The following is a 14,705-nucleotide window of genomic DNA, read 5'->3' on the forward strand; positions in this document are numbered from 1 at the left end:
GAGGTAGCAGTACTGGGGTAGCAGTACTGGGGTAGCAGTACTGAGGTAGCAGTACTGGGGTAGCAGTACTGGGGTAGCAGTACTGAGGTAGCAATACTGGGGTAGCAGTACTGAGGTAGCAGTACTGGGGTAGCAGTACTGGGGTAGCAGTACTGAGGTAGCAATACTGGGGTAGCAGTACTGGGGTAGCAGTACTGGGGTAGCAGTACTGGGGTAGCAGTACTGAGGTAGCAATACTGGGGTAGCAGTACTGAGGTAGCAGTACTGGGGTAGCAGTACTGGGGTAGCAGTACTGAGGTAGCAATACTGAGGTAGCAATACTGGGGTAGCAGTACTGAGGTAGCAGTACTGGGGTAGCAGTACTGGGGTAGCAGTACTGAGGTAGCAATACTGAGGTAGCAATACTGGGGTAGCAGTACTGGGGTAGCAGTACTGAGGTAGCAATACTGAGGTAGCAATACTGGGGTAGCAGTACTGGGGTAGCAGTACTGGGGTAGCAGTACTGGGGTAGCAGTACTGAGGTAGCAATACTGGGGTAGCAGTACTGGGGTAGCAGTACTGGGGTAGCAGTACTGGGGTAGCAGTACTGAGGTAGCAGTACTGGGGTAGCAGTACTGGGGTAGCAGTACTGGGGTAGCAGTACTGGGGTAGCAGTACTGAGGTAGCAATACTGGGGTAGCAGTACTGGGGTAGCAGTACTGAGGTAGCAATACTGGGGTAGCAGTACTGAGGTAGCAGTACTGGGGTAGCAGTACTGGGGTAGCAGTACTGAGGTAGCAATACTGGGGTAGCAGTACTGGGGTAGCAGTACTGGGGTAGCAGTACTGGGGTAGCAGTACTGGGGTAGCAGTACTGGGGTAGCAGTACTGGGGTAGCAGTACTGAGGTAGCAATACTGGGGTAGCAGTACTGGGGTAGCAGTACTGAGGTAGCAATACTGGGGTAGCAGTACTGAGGTAGCAGTACTGGGGTAGCAGTACTGGGGTAGCAGTACTGAGGTAGCAATACTGGGGTAGCAGTACTGGGGTAGCAGTACTGGGGTAGCAGTACTGAGGAAGCAGTACTGGGGTAGCAGTACTGGGATACCAGTACTGGAGATCAGTCCTCTGCAACACAATTGTCCTCAAATATTTGTTAAGTTATACCATGAATTAAGGAAAGATCCTGGACTTCACCTTACGAAACAGAGCAAATGTGATAATAATTATGGACAAGGTAGATTATAGTGGAAAAATGAACGTGATATTAGAAGACGGGGAAACCCAGGCGCCTCTTAAAGACCCTGTTGATAAACCTGTTTCGGTCCTCCTCTTTACAAGACACAACTAAGTTGTGATGCCATATTTTTGGTTCAATCGCAAGCTCTGATAGGCCAGAAAATGCTTGCCCAATTACAGGTTATAATAATAATTATATCTTTAATTTACTACAAGTACATGTACAGGGTATACAGTCCTAGCTGATAACAATGACATACTACTATATAGAAAGTCCCTTGTTATGCTCCGCATTTCGGGCAAATTAGGTCAGTGTCCCAGGATGCGACCCGGTTAGCCGGACTCGAGTCCTTGAGGTGGGAAGCACAGTGCCTGCACTCTCTAGGAGGGCTGGAGATATGCTGCAGCGTTTTATTTGTAGACTTGGCGTACCTCTGACAAGACAGTGACGGAGTGAGTGATGATGGAAGTGCTTCTTCTTCTCGGGTCACCCGGCCTTGGTGGGAAACCGCCGATATTTTAATAAAGTTAAAAAAAAATAGCAAACCCTGTGACAGGAGACACTCTTGCTTCCTGACGAGTAAAACGAGACCAGTGATATTATATGACAGACCTGTATCAGACGAGACTGTCATCTTCCTGACCAACAACCCCCCCCCACCCTCGTTATCAACTCTCCTCTTTCTCTTCTTTCAACTTTTCCTTTCATACCACCATATTTATTTTCATTATTCCCAGAAGAACTTTCAAATATTTACACACATCTATGCAAAGGCGTTACCATAACAGTTTTATATAACATTTTTCGCTGGCCAGTAGGCCTGTTGCAGTGCTCCTTCTTTCTTATGTTCCAACAGGAGACTCAACACACCATTCCTGTACACCTTACGAAACCCCCAACTTCGAGCGAAACGTTGTTTAAGTGTTTCCTCACTTTTTGTATAACAGTGGTATGCAATACCGACAAGATGATAAATTAGACATGTGTGCAACATCTGGGGTATCTTTACTATGTAGACGTTTCGCCCATCAGTGGTTTTATCAATATAATACAGAAGACTTAAGAGGTAGATGAGGCAATCAGTCCCTCAGCCTAAAAGCAGGTGTTCAGTACCTCAGTCTCGATGAATCTTGATCACACCTGTTGATCATGTTAATGTAAACAGTGATCAGCTGAGCCTATGTGCCATCACACTGGCACAACCGCAAGAAACATGTGAAGGTGCCACCACGCTGAACAAGATTTCACGACAGGCACTAAAGTCAGGTCAGGTAAGGTTTGTTAGGAAACAGGACGAGTGTTTCCTGACGCGGTTCTTAGATGATGGCTCGCCATTAGAGCTTTTGGTCATCTGACCGAGGCCTTCCGCTGGCTTACCGGTCCACCCCTTTAAAAATTGTGTTCATAATTATAACCTATCTTACACTAAAGTCACGTGACAACTATCACGTTACATGGAGGGTGTTTGGGGGTCAGCGCCCCCACGGCCCGGTCCAGATCAAGCCTCGCGGTGGACCAGGGCCTGATCAACCAGGCTGTTACTGATGGCCGTACGTAAACTGACGTACGAACCACAGCCCGGCTGCTCGTGACCAGGTTCTGCGGCCTGTGCAATTACCACAACCTTCACCAGTTCGTGCAAACGATTTAAATGACCCAAAATTTTACCTCTGTTCTGATGCAAATAAATGGTGGTGTAGTATACTTATAGACAGATCTGTCAACATTATAGGTAGGGTCCCTGACCAAGGTTTAGCCAGGGACCCTACCATACTTATATACATATCTGACTGTCAACATTATAGGTAGGGTCCCTGACCAAGGTTTAGCCAGGGACCCTACCATACTTATATACATATCTGACTGTCAACATTATAGGTAGGGTCCCTGACCAAGGTTTAGCCAGGGACCCTACCATACTTATATACATATCTGACTGTCAACATTATAGGTAGGGTCCCTGACCAAGGTTTAGCCAGGGGCCCTACCATACATATATACATATCTGACTGTCAACATTATAGGTAGGGTCCCTGACCAAGGTTTAGCCAGGGACCCTACCATACTTATATACATATCTGACTAGCAACATTATAGGTAGGGTCCCTGACCAAGGTTTAGCCAGGGACCCTACCATACTTATATACATATCTGACTGTCAACATTATAGGTAGGGTCCCTGACCAAGGTTTAGCCAGGGGCCCTACCATACATATATACATATCTGACTGTCAACATTATAGGTAGGGTCCCTGACCAAGGTTTAGCCAGGGACCCTACCATACTTATATACATATCTGACTGTCAACATTATAGGTAGGGTCCCTGACCAAGGTTAGCCAGGGACCCTACCATACTTATACACAGATCTGATTGTCAGTATTATAGGTAGGGTCCCTGACCAAGGTTTAGCCAGGGACCCTACCATACTTCTACACAGATCTGATTGTCAATATTATAGGTAGGGTCCCTGACCAAGGTTTAGCCAGGGACCCTACCATACTTCTACACAGATCTGACTGTCAGTATTATAGGTAGGGTCCCTGACCAAGGTTTAGCCAGGGACCCTACCAGACTTCTACACAGATCTGACTGTCAGTATTATAGGTAGGGTTCCTGACCAAGGTTTAGCCAGGGACCCTACCTGTAAATGCTGCTAAAAGATCTATGGTTACCAAGATGAAGTGTAGAGCTGCATATCTGGTTAAGAACTACTGGAAGGGGTGATTTAAGGAGCTATGTTGAATGGTGAGAACCTGATTCTTCAACATCCTTCCCTTACTTTCCCTTCTTGAGGGACGAGCTTATGGGACAGTGTCAAGGTGTTAGTGGACATGAAACCACACTGATAGTACTGTCAGTCATCAGCCACAATAAACCGAAGGCATCAACAGGCTGGGGTTTGATCCTAAGAAGAGGATGGGTAGCTCCAATTCCTTCAATCAAGAACTCTAGACCAGCATCAAGATATGTTTGGTGTGTTGTTTACCCCGAGGTCCTTCTCTTTCATCCCCCTCAATATCAAGGGTGAGGTGCCTTGATGCTCCTCAAGGGTTCTTGATCCAAGAAACTGGAGCTACCCCTCTACTTCGGATCAAACCTGGCGTGAATGACCCACACAGTGAACCTGACCTTTATAAGAGTTGAAGACGATGCTACCGAAGATTTGCACACAGCTTGAAGATCCCTTACCTGCAATAAGAAAGGAAGTATTTATTAGTTGAGTTATAGATATTCAAATATATATATATATATATATATATATATATATATATATATATATATATATATATATATATATATATATATATATATATATGTCGTGCCGAATAGGCAGAACTTGCGATCTTGGCTTAAATAGCAACGTTCATCTTGCCATATAGGACAAGCGAAAATTTGTGTATGCAATAATTTCGCCAAAATTATTCTGAACCTAACGAAAAATATATATTTCACTGTGTTTGTTTAGTATTAAATTACTATAAACAAAACTAAAATATATTTAGTTGGGTTAGGCTAAAATAAATTGCTCTTGTTATAAGGTTAAGTAAGTTTTCTAAGTTCCTTTTGGTGCAAAATTAAAAAAAAATTACATTAACATTAATGAAAACAATATATCTTTAAACGTATAAGAGGAAATTTTGGAAAGGACTTAATTTTAAATGAGTTCTTGCTAATTGACCAGTTTTACATATTCGGCACGACATATATATATATATATATATATATATATATATATATATATATATATATATATATATATATATATATAAATGGCGTCCCAAGCTTACCCTGGAAGTTGTTGTTTCTTCTAAAGTCATAAGGTCATAAACACCAGCTGAGGGACTGATTACCTCGTCTCTCACAGTCATCTGTGTACAGTTCTGCATGACTGAGGGACTGATAACCTCACATTTCACTGTCTTTTGTATACACTTCTACAAGGCTGAGGGACTGATTACCTCCTCTTATGTATATAGTTCTACAGTCTTCACATTATGTCCTTGTACTGATAAAGCCACTGGATGGCGAAACGTCTACAAATAAAGATCCCCAGATGTTGCTCACGTGTCTAATTTTCCATCTTATCGGTGCTGTATATCATTCACGAACAATACACTAGTTGATTATTCCTCAGTGTAATTTGCTCTCAGAAGAGAGGAAGCAAGCAACCCTTCAAGGATCTAGGGTCAACAATCATCCCATCTTTTCTAATGTTTGACAAGGATGGAGGGTCAACAATTACCCCATCTTTTCTAATGTTTGACAAGGATGGAGGGTCAACAATTACCCCATCTTTTCTAATGTTTGACAAGGATGGAGGGTCAACAATCATCCCATCTTTTCTAATGTTTGACAAGGATGGAGGGTCAACAATTACCCCATCTTTTCTAATGTTTGACAAGGATGGAGGGTCAACAATCATCCCATCCTTTCTAATGTCAAGGATGGAGGGTCAACAATTATCCCATCTTTTCTAATGTTTGACAAGGATGGAGGGTCAACAATCATCCCATCCTTTCTAATGTCAAGGATGGAGGGTCAACAATTACCCCATCCTTTCTAATGTCAAGGATGGAGGGTCAACAATCTCCCCATCTTTTCTAATGTTTGACAAGGATGGAGGGTCAACAATCACCCCATCCTTTCTAATGTCAAGGATGGAGGGTCAACAATTACCCCATCCTTTCTAATGTTTAACAAGGATGGTCAATAATCACCCCATTCTTTCTAATATAAAGGATGAAGGGTCAACAATCTTCCCATCCTTTCTAATATAAAGGATGGAGGGTCAACAATCTCCCCATCCTTTCTAATATCAAGGATTGAGGGTCAACAATCTTCCCATCCTTTCTAATATCAAGGATGGAGGGTCAACAATCTCCCCATCCTTCATAACAATTGGGGAATACCAACGTTGTAAAGGGGATATCAACGTAGTAAATACCAAGGGGATACCATCCTTCAACTACAAGAGAGGGGTGCCAGGTGCTATCACTCCACAATGTAAACTATGCTGACGACACGCTACCGCTTACTTCTTGCGCTACTGCCTTATAACACATGATTGGCAAATGCCAATCATGTGCGGCCGGGCGTGTGCGCATACATTAAACTGAAGATGGGAGTGCACGCGCGCGCGCACTAACATTTCCCAGAAAGGATACATAAAATCAGCCAATCCCAGACACTCTATGTCACTTACAACAACAACAACAACAACAACAACAATAATAATAATAATAATAATAATAATAATTTTTATATCTACCAGTACATTATACAACTTATACAGACCATAGCTGACGTCAGTGACATACTATACAGAAAGCCACTGGTTATGCAGAGTATTTCTGACAACTTAGGTCAATTTTGTCCTGAGGATGCGACCCACACCAGTCGCCTAACACTAAGGTACCTACTTACTGCTAGGTGATTGGTGACAGCAGGTGTCTTAAGGAGACACGCCTCAATATTTTCCCCCGTACCGGGGATCGAACCACGGACACTCATTGTGTGAGCTAAGTGCGCTAACAACTGTTTATACATAAGGGGAATTACCAAGAGATGCCTGGCTGTCTTCAAGAGAGAAACTGATAAATTCCTCAAATTAGTTCTTGACCCGCCGGCCTGTGGTACTGATGACTATGGGCGGCCAGCACCAACAGCCTGCTTGATCAGGCAGCTAACCAGAGGTCTGAGTGAAGCTCAGACCTCTGCAACACAACTGTCCTCAAAGATTTGTCAAATTATACCATGAATTAAGGAAAGATCACAGACTTCACCTTACGAAGCAAATGGGATAGTAATTATGTAGGAGAAAATTAAAAAAATAAACAAAGGGGTACTGACGTGCCCCTAAAAAAAAACATACCCCCGGCCGGGATTGAACCCGCGGTCATAGAGTCTCAAAACTCCAGCCCGTCGCGTCAATCGTGCAATCGTGTCATTACGATTTCTTGAGTCGTGCCCCTAAACTCCCTCCCTCCCACTTTAAACCCCTATAATTAATTTCCATCTAGGCCTGTGGATGTGCCGAGTGTAAGAGCTGTATCATTCATGAAGGTACACTGGCGCCACTGTCTGAGATACATTAATCATTGGAAAACATTGTGATAAGATAGAGATTGTGAGCTGTGGGCGGGAGGCTGACGTGACGTCACCACACGCCTCACGCCCACAGTATCAGGTTTAATTCAGTGTTCATTTGGAAGCATCACGCCACTAACAGTGGTTGTGTGTACTTGTGGGAGACTGTTAGGACCACAGGGACGTGGGAAGGAGGGAAGGCTGGCTGGTGGGGATGGTGTATGGTGAGGGCTGGAAGTATATTCTTATATACTTCATTATACTATCACCAACCATAACACAACACCAACCATAACACAACACCAACCATAACACAACACCAACCATAACACAACACCAACCATAACACAGCACCACCAACCATAACACAACACCAACCATAACACAACACCACTAACCATAACACAACACCACTAACCATAACACAGCACCATCAACCATAACACAACACCACCAACCATAACACAGCACCACCAACCATAACACAACACCACCAACCATAACACAACACCACTAACCATAACACAACACCACCAACCATAACACAACACCAACCATAACACAGCACCACCAACCATAACAGCACCACTAACCATAACACAGCACCACCAACCATAACACACCACCACTAACCATAACACAACACCACTAACCATAACACAGCACCACCAACCATAACACAACACCACCCATAACATAACACCACCAACCATAACACAGCACCACCAGCCATAATACAGCACCACCAACCATAACACAACACCACCAACCATAGCACAGCACCACTAACCATAACAAAACACCAACCATAATACAGCACCACCAACCATAACACAACACCACCAACCATAGCACAGCACCACTAACCATAATACAACACCAACCATAACACAGCATCACCAACCAAAACACAACACCACCAACCATAACACAACACCACCAACCATAACACAACACCACCAACCATAACAGAACCACCAACCATAACACAGCACCACTAACCATAACACAGCACCACTAACCATAACACAGCACCACCAGCCATAATACAGCACTACTAACCATAACACAACACCACCAACCATAGCACAGCACCACTAACCATAACACAGCACCACCAACCATAACACAACACCAACCATAACACAGCACCACCAACCATAACACAGCACTACCAACCATAACACAGCACCACTAACCATAACACAGCACCACTAACCATAACACAGCACCACTAACCATAACACAGCACCACCAGCCATAATACAGCACCACCAACCATAACACAACACCACCAACCATAGCACAGCACCACTAACCATAACACAACACCAACCATAATACAGCACCACCAACCATAACACAACACCACCAACCATAGCACAGCACCACTAACCATAACACAACACCAACCATAACACAGCATCACCAACCAAAACACAACACCACCAACCATAACACAGCATCACCAACCAAAACACAACACCACCTACCATAACACAACACCACCAACCATAACACAGCACCGCCAACCATAACACAGCACCACCAACCATAACACAACACCACCAACCATAACACAACGCCAACCATAACACAACACCACCAACCATAACACAACACCACCAACCATAACACAACACCAACCATAACACAGCACCACAACCATAACACAACACCACCAACCATAACACAACACAACCAACCATAACACAACACAACCAACCATAACAGCACCAACCATAACACAACACAACCAACCATAACACGGCACCAACAACCATAACACCACCAACCATAACACAACATCACAAACCATAACACTACACCAATCACAACTCTAAACACTACCATCAACCACAACACCACCAACAACCACAACACAACACTAACAACCACAATACACCAATAACCACACCACTAACAACCACAACACCACTAACAACCACAACACACCACCAACCACAACCACAACACAACACTAACAACTACAACAGAACACCAACAACCACAACACACCACTAACACACAACACCAACCACAATTCTAAACATCATACTACCACCAACCACAACACCACTAACAACCACAACATAACACCACTAACAACCACAACCACAGCAACAATCATTGTTGTTGAATGAACTCTGTACATTCAGAGAGCGAGTTCAGGGCCACAATCTCCCTCCCTTCCCTCCTACCCCCACGATACAATTCCTACCCATGTCCATCACCCCCTACCCCTGTCCAAGATCCCTACCCATGTCCATCACCCCCTACCCCTGTCCAAGATCCCTACCCATGTCCATCACCCCCTACCCCTGTCCAAGATCCCTACCACTGTCCATGACCCCTACCACTGTCCATGACCCCTACCACTGTCCATGACCCCTACCACTGACCATGACCCCTACCATTGTCTATGACCCCTTCCACTGTCCATGAACCCTACCACTGTCTATGACCCCTACCACTATCCATGACCCCCACCACTGACCATGACCCTTACCATTGTCTATGACCCCTTCCACTGTCCATGACCCCTACCACTGACCATGACCCCTACCATTGTCTATGACCCCTTCCACTGTCCATGAACCCTACCACTTTTCATGACCCCTACCATTGTGCATGACCCCTACCACTTTCAATGACCCCTCTAATATACTTGTAACAGGTTTCGAGAGTTTTCTTTCTCCCGCACTCCGGCCTGGAACCGGACTTTTCTGTTGGTTGCCTGTTTAACCAGGCTGTTGCTGCTGGCCCTACAGCCTGGTTAATCAGGCAACTGGTGGAAGTGGCGTTTGTGTTTCCTCTTGAAAGACTTCCACACTTGTTCCAACAAACACACACACACACACACACACACAGGGGGCCAGGAGCTATGACTCGACCCCTGCAACTACAACTAGGTGAGTACAGGTTTAAAGTTCAACTTCCCGCACGAAAGACCCTCACATCTTAGTAGTGTCTAGCTAGTAGCTACAAGACCCTGCCTAGCTAGTAGCTACAAGATCCTGCCTAGCTAGTAGCTACAAGACCCTGCCTAGCTAGTAGCTACAAGATCCTGCCTAGCTAGTAGCTACAATATCCTGCCTAGCTAGTAGCTACAAGATCCTGCCTAGCTAGTAGCTACAAGTTCCTGCCTAGCTAGTAGCTACAAGATCCTGCCTAGCTAGTAGCTACAAGACCCTGCCTAGCTAGTAGCTACAAGATCCTGCCTAGCTAGTAGCTACAAGACCCTGCCTAGCTAGTAGCTACAAGATCCTGCCTAGCTAGTAGCTACAAGATCCTGCCTAGCTAGTAGCTACAAGACCCTGCCCAGCTAGTAGCTACAAGACCCTGCCTAGCTAGTAGTTACAAGATCCTGCCTAGCTAGTAGCTACAAGATCCTGCCTAGCTAGTAGCTACAAGACCCTGCCTAGCTAGTAGCTACAAGTTCCTGCCTAGCTAGTAGCTACAAGATCCTGCCTAGCTAGTAGCTACAAGACCCTGCCTAGCTAGTAGCTACAAGATCCTGCCTAGCTAGTAGCTACAAGATCCTGCCTAGCTAGTAGCTACAAGACCCTGCCTAGCTAGTAGCTACATGACCCTGCCTAGCTAGTAGCTACAAGATCCTGCCTAGCTAGTAGCTACAAGACCCTGCCTAGCTAGTAGCTACAATATCTTGCCTAGCTAGTAGCTACAGGACCCTGCCTAGCTAGTAGCTACAAGTTCCTGCCTAGCTAGTAGCTACAAGACCCTGCCTAGCTAGTAGCTACAAGTTCCTGCCTAGCTAGTAGCTACAAGATCCTGCCTAGCTAGTAGCTACAAGACCCTGCCTAGCTAGTAGCTACAAGATCCTGCCTAGCTAGTAGCTACAAGACCCTGCCTAGCTAGTAGCTACAAGACCCTGCCTAGCTAGTAGCTACAATATCCTGCCTAGCTAGTAGCTACAGGACCCTGCCTAGCTAGCAGCTACAAGATCCTGCCTAGCTAGTAGCTACAAGACCCTGCCTAGCTAGTAGCTACAAGATCCTGCCTAGCTAGTAGCTACAAGATCCTGCCTAGCTAGTAGCTACAAGACTCTGCCTAGCTAGTAGCTACAAGACCCTGCCTAGCTAGTAGCTACAAGACCCTGCCTAGCTAGTAGCTACAAGACCCTGCCTAGCTAGTAGCTACAAGACCCTGCCTAGCTAGTAGCTACAAGACCCTGCCTAGCTAGTAGCTACAAGACCCTGCCTAGCTAGTAGCTACAAGACCCTGCCTAGCTAGTAGCTACAAGACCCTGCCTAGCTAGTAGCTACAAGACCCTGCCTAGCTAGTAGCTACAAGACCCTGCCTAGCTAGTAGCTACAAGACCCTGCCTAGCTAGTAGCTACAAGACCCTGCCTAGCTAGTAGCTACAAGACCCTGCCTAGCTAGTAGCTACAAGACCCTGCCTAGCTAGTAGCTACAAGACCCTGCCTAGCTAGTAGCTACAAGACCCTGCCTAGCTAGTAGCTACAAGACCCTGCCTAGCTAGTAGCTACAAGACCCTGCCTAGCTAGTAGCTACAAGACCCTGCCTAGCTAGTAGCTACAAGACCCTGCCTAGCTAGTAGCTACAAGACCCTGCCTAGCTAGTAGCTACAAGACCCTGCCTAGCTAGTAGCTACAAGACCCTGCCTAGCTAGTAGCTACAAGACCCTGCCTAGCTAGTAGCTACAAGACCCTGCCTAGCTAGTAGCTACAAGACCCTGCCTAGCTAGTAGCTACAAGACCCTGCCTAGCTAGTAGCTACAAGACCCTGCCTAGCTAGTAGCTACAAGACCCTGCCTAGCTAGTAGCTACAAGACCCTGCCTAGCTAGTAGCTACAAGACCCTGCCTAGCTAGTAGCTACAAGACCCTGCCTAGCTAGTAGCTACAAGACCCTGCCTAGCTAGTAGCTACAAGACCCTGCCTAGCTAGTAGCTACAAGACCCTGCCTAGCTAGTAGCTACAAGACCCTGCCTAGCTAGTAGCTACAAGACCCTGCCTAGCTAGTAGCTACAAGACCCTGCCTAGCTAGTAGCTACAAGACCCTGCCTAGCTAGTAGCTACAAGACCCTGCCTAGCTAGTAGCTACAAGACCCTGCCTAGCTAGTAGCTACAAGACCCTGCCTAGCTAGTAGCTACAAGACCCTGCCTAGCTAGTAGCTACAAGACCCTGCCTAGCTAGTAGCTACAAGACCCTGCCTAGCTAGTAGCTACAAGACCCTGCCTAGCTAGTAGCTACAAGACCCTGCCTAGCTAGTAGCTACAAGACCGTGCCTGCTAGTAGCTACAAGACCCTGCCTAGCTAGTAGCTAGAAGACCCTGCCTAGCTAGTAGCTACAAGACCCTGCCTAGCTAGTAGCTACAAGACCCTGCCTAGCTAGTAGCTACAAGACCCTGCCTAGCTCGTAGCTCCAAGACCCTGCCTAGCTCGTAGCTACAAGACCCGGCCTCGCTAGTAGCTAGACCCTGCCTAGCTAGTAGCTACAAGACCTTGCCTAGCTAGTAGCTACAAGACCCTGCCTAGCTAGTAGCTACAAGACCCTGCCTAGCTAGTAGCTACAAGACCCTGCCTAGCTAGTAGCTACAAGACCCTGCCTAGCTAGTAGCTACAAGACCCGGCCTAGCTAGTAGCTAGACCCTGCCTAGCTAGTAGCTACAAGTTCCTGCCTAGCTAGTAGCTACAAGATCCTGCCTAGCTAGTAGCTACAAGACCCTGCCTAGTTAGTAGCTACAAGACCCTGCCTAGCTAGTAGCTACAAGATCCTGCCTAGCTAGTAGCTACAAGACCCTGCCTAGCTAGTAGCTACAAGTTCCTGCCTAGCTAGTAGCTACAAGATCCTGCCTAGCTAGTAGCTACAAGACCCTGCCTAGCTAGTAGCTACAAGACCCTGCCTAGCTAGTAGCTACAAGACCCTGCCTAGCTAGTAGCTACAAGACCCTGCCTAGCTAGTAGCTACAAGATCCTGCCTAGCTAGTAGCTACAAGACCCTGCCTAGCTAGTAGCTACAAGTTCCTGCCTAGCTAGTAGCTACAAGACCCTGCCTAGCTAGTAGCTACAAGACCCTGCCTAGCTAGTAGCTACAAGACCCTGCCTAGCTAGTAGCTACAAGACCCTGCCTAGCTAGTTACAAGATCCTGCCTAGCTAGTAGCTACAAGACCCTGCCTAGCTAGTAGCTACAAGACCCTGCCTAGCTAGTAGCTACAAGACCCTGCCTAGCTAGTAGCTACAAGACCCTGCCTAGTTAGTAGCTACAAGACCCTGCCTAACTAGTAGCTACAAGACCCTGCCTAGCTAGTAGCTACAAGACCCTGCCTAGCTAGTAGCTACAAGACCCTGCCTAGCTAGTAGCTACAAGACCCTGCCTAGCTAGTAGCTACAAGACCCTGCCTAGCTAGTAGCTACAAGACCCTGCCTAGCTAGTAGCTACAAGACCCTGCCTAGCTAGTAGCTACAAGACCCTGCCTAGCTAGTAGCTACAAGACCCTGCCTAGCTAGTAGCTACAATACCCTGCCTAGCTAGTAGCTACAAGACCCTGCAACATGACCTAATTTCATATCTATTATCAAGCATCATCGCCCCAGCGGCCAGGTCTCACCACCAGGTCCCAGACCCAGGTCTCACCACCAGGTCCCAGACCCAGGTCTCACCACTAGGTCCCAGGTCTCACCACCAGGTCCCAGGTCTCACCACCATGTCCCATGTCTCACCACCAGGTCCCAGACCCAGGTCTCACCACCAGGTCCCAGACCCAGGTCTCACCACCAGGTCCCAGACCCAGGTCTCACCACCAGGTCCCAGACCCAGGTCTCACCACCAGGTCTCACCACCAGGTCCCAGACCCAGGTCTCACCACTAGGTCCCAGGTTTCACCACCAGGTCCCAGGTCTCACCACCAGGTCCCAGACCCAGGTCTCACCACCAGGTCCCAGACCCAGGTCTCACCACCAGGTCCCAGACCCAGGTCTCACCACCAGGTCCCAGACCCAGGTCTCACCACCAGGTCCCAGACCCAGGTCTCACCACCAGGTCCCAGACCCAGAACTATTTAAGAATATAAAGCTGACGTGTGCAAGACTGACTTGTCATCCAGTTCAACCAGGCTGTGATGGATATGTGGGGCAGCGGGCCTCCAACAGGCTGGTTGACCAGGCTAGCACCAGACGAGCCTGGCCCATGGCCGGGTTGTGTTTCACAGCCGTGTACACGGACACTGGCACTTCCCACATTACAGAAAATATTAACTACGGAATTAAACGATATATTCACCAGAATATAGCGATTATTTTATAATGGAATAATTAGAAGTCTGAGAGGTGAGCATCTAGCCTCCATCTTGAATCTTACTGAATGGTCCACAAGGGTTTACCGCCTCATGGGATACAAAACACACAATTTATT

General features: G+C 46.7%; 1 protein-coding gene across 2 annotated transcripts in view; it reads right to left on the bottom strand.

Annotated features, from left to right (window-relative positions):
- LOC128702288 (uncharacterized) overlaps window positions 1-14,705 on the bottom strand; it is a 522,463-nt gene that overhangs the window by 115,481 nt on the left and 392,277 nt on the right. Inside the window, exon 1 of one of the 2 annotated variants that reach the window (XM_070102168.1) lies at window positions 4,350-4,420. The exons of the other annotated variant lie outside the window; for it this stretch is intronic. The gene's annotated coding sequence lies outside the window, so the exon portion shown is untranslated. Of the gene's footprint in view, window positions 1-4,349; window positions 4,421-14,705 lie in introns of those variants that run through there. 2 annotated transcript variants of the gene reach the window in all.

The sequence above is a fragment of the Cherax quadricarinatus genome, chromosome 80 (genome assembly GCF_038502225.1).
Source record: "Cherax quadricarinatus isolate ZL_2023a chromosome 80, ASM3850222v1, whole genome shotgun sequence".
In the NCBI taxonomy this organism is placed as follows: domain Eukaryota; kingdom Metazoa; phylum Arthropoda; class Malacostraca; order Decapoda; family Parastacidae; genus Cherax; species Cherax quadricarinatus.